Raw genomic sequence first — 2,546 nt, forward strand, 5'->3', positions numbered from 1 at the left:
GGGGGGGGGGGGGGGGGGGGGGGGGGGGGATGGTGAACAAAAGGTAATGGAGGAGAGGGAAACTTTATGATTCTGAGAAGTTTAGTGATACAAAACAATAGGGGGTAAAGTTTAGAGAATATATTCATGCCCTTGTAATTTGTAGAATAGATTATGTAGATTACTGTGCTCTATCCACACTCAAACAACAGCTGCAGCTTAATCACTGTGCTGCTGGTGCAGTTTAGTGTCAGAACAAAATAAATACATCTCACATGTTCCGAATTCATTGAACTAGATCAATTCCTGCACAATTAAACTGATCTACAAATGCATTGGCTCCGTCACTCACCTCATTGAGCCATGTCTAGCCAGTTTTTGTTTCATTTCAGCAAAAGCCAGTACAATTTGATGATAGTGCTGTGTTTTTTTTTTGGCTGTAAAATATTACATATTGTGATATTTAAAACTTAAAACTAAGTATCGCTTTCAAAGTCATTACCTACAAGGCACAGTTTGTGATGCCTTATGATTAATAGGCCAGTTTCTGTCATTTTAAACACTCAACCTAACCTCCGAGGTTTAAATCAGGCGTTTAACTTATTAACCCCTTACAAATAAACACAACATAAATGCGCGATTTAAAATGAAGAAACCGCAAAGCAAAACGATATTCGAAATAACCATTGTCCTACCTGATCGTCCAGACACTTAAAAATAGACTAAAAAAGAAAGTCACTTGTTTGTGGCGGGGGGGTGGGGGGGTTCACAGCTGAGAGTGTCTCTCTCTCTGGGAGTTTTTAGTCCATTGTATGCGCGCAGCTCCAGCGTGCCCTGTCCTCCGGTGAGCACTGGAGCTTTTGGGAGTGATAAGCAGCACCTCCCTTCAGGAAATGGTTAATAGCCAATTCGCTTTTTTTGTCTCTGCGTCGAGAGACACCTCCTTCCTTCCCTCCCCCTCTTCGCTCCTCCTCAGGCAGACTACAGCCAGGGTCAATTTCAATGTGAAGTGTTAACAAAAGCCAACGCGTCAGGGGCCTCCAGAGCACAGAGGCAGCCTTGTAAGTGAACAGGTATCGGTGCTTTTATGTTTCATCAACACGCTTTTGGACTTTGTGTGAAAACGACAATAAGGGTTATGTTTTGCCTCATAGCTAAACTATCTATGTTCCCTATGTGGTTTGCACACATATATTCTGAAGTTACTTTCACGGCTTGCTAGCCTCCTCTTCAAATCCTTAATGCAAATTTGCAGCAACTTAGACTGGCACAAATTTGATTTTTGTATTTATTCTTCAGTCTGCGCTCCACGGGACAGTTTGTGGATTGAAGTCAATGTATGTGCAGACAGGGTGTGGACATGAGCTTCATGAGAGGAGAGGAGGGCTCCAGTTCTGCTTGTTTCTCCACTGTATCACTTTTAACACCTCCTCTCCTGCCTTTTGCAGGATTTCAGTAATCAAGGCCTTTTGTTCCACGCACGCACAACAATCCCAGTGACTGTCCCCAACCCCCCATTGCCCCACTACTGTAGACACACACACACTCTCTCTCTCTCTCTCTCTCTCTCTCTCTCTCTCTCTCTCACTCACTCACTCACACACACACCAGGGGACAGCGGCATTTGTCCCCCACTGATCTGTCCACTCCAAGCGCTTGGCAGACAAGCTGGTGCCTGAGTTCATTGAGGTTCAAGACTTTGACCTAAAGCGAATCAACTATCTAGACAACGTGTGAGTGTGTGGAGGAGGGGGTTACAAAAGAACGGGCCCGATTTCACCACTTTGGTTTGTATTTCTGACATTGCAAGCTGAACCACTGCGTATAGACACCCACTTGTTAAAAGGTATGGTAATATGTGTGGTAATTTAGAACTCCTCTGTCTTGAAAAGAGCTTCCTTCCCTTGCCGTCATTGACCTGAAATATTTTGTAAGTCACAGTATGTTAAAAAAAAAAGTACTGTAAGTGTTTAAATGAGGATGACGACATGTTTTGTAAGGAAAGGTCAAAGAAAGTGTCTAAAGAAAGTGTCAAAGGAGTGGAAGAGGGGTCACACTGATACCTATTTCATTGTAGATGTGTCAAAGCCTTTTTTACAATTTACTATTAATATATACAATAATATTATGTACATTAAAATAATACTAATATAGGTATGCTACGAGGTGTTCTCATGTTGAGAGGCAATCAAAATGCTCGCTTCATCCTCGATTCACCCTTTCACTTCTTTAGACAAACCTTTAAGTCCTTATCATACATCACTCCTCTTACCTGTAGTGCTATTTACCAATCTAGGTTGTTATAGTTTGAGTTACAGATTGTTGGAGATATCAGCCGTCGGGATGTCTGCATTCTCTCCAATATAATGTGACTGTGTGGCTCTGTTTTGGCTGAAGAAGATGGTTACAGAAGATAATTCAAAGACCTTGTTGTGAGCAGTTTCTATTTCTTTCAACCAGGGTTCCTTGAGTTCTTTGAGAGAAGGCCGACATCTCTACGGCCAATATCTCCAAAACAAGGCAACTCACACCAAAACAATCTAGATTGATAAATAGCACACATTTCA

The 2,546-nt window shown here is 42.2% G+C and overlaps 1 protein-coding gene across 1 annotated transcript in view; it reads right to left on the reverse strand.

The window, feature by feature from the left end:
- Positions 1–724, reverse strand: part of vrtn (vertebrae development associated) — a 4,106-nt gene extending 3,382 nt beyond the window's left edge. The window contains exon 1 of the mRNA XM_031866192.1: positions 675–724. The gene's annotated coding sequence lies outside the window, so the exon portion shown is untranslated. The remainder of the gene's footprint in view (positions 1–674) is intronic.
- Positions 725–2,546: the final 1,822 nt, after the last annotated feature.

Source organism: Anarrhichthys ocellatus, unplaced genomic scaffold (genome assembly GCF_004355925.1).
Source record: "Anarrhichthys ocellatus isolate YVR2014 unplaced genomic scaffold, GSC_Weel_1.0 scaffold34, whole genome shotgun sequence".
NCBI classification, from domain to species: Eukaryota; Metazoa; Chordata; class Actinopteri; order Perciformes; family Anarhichadidae; genus Anarrhichthys; species Anarrhichthys ocellatus.